Raw genomic sequence first — 256 nt, 5'->3', positions numbered from 1 at the left:
TAATGCCAGTGTGCTATTTCCAGGGAGGGTTGGATGCTATAGGGCAAGACAGGTCTACCAGTTGCACTGAAATGTGCAGACAAAAGCCTAAAGCCTCAGCCTCCTCCCGCACCCAGAGTGGCGCACAGCCAGTCAGTACCCACATGAAAGCAGGCACCTCATCTAATCTTGGACCCTCATCCCCTCCTTGGGCCCTCAGCACCAGAAGCTGGATTGTCCCAGGGGGGTTCCCACAGTACCAAGGCAAGTGGGAACT

Source organism: Prionailurus viverrinus, chromosome E2 (assembly GCF_022837055.1).
Source record: "Prionailurus viverrinus isolate Anna chromosome E2, UM_Priviv_1.0, whole genome shotgun sequence".
NCBI lineage: Eukaryota > Metazoa > Chordata > Mammalia > Carnivora > Felidae > Prionailurus > Prionailurus viverrinus.
Note: the sequence above shows the minus strand (reverse complement) of the source record.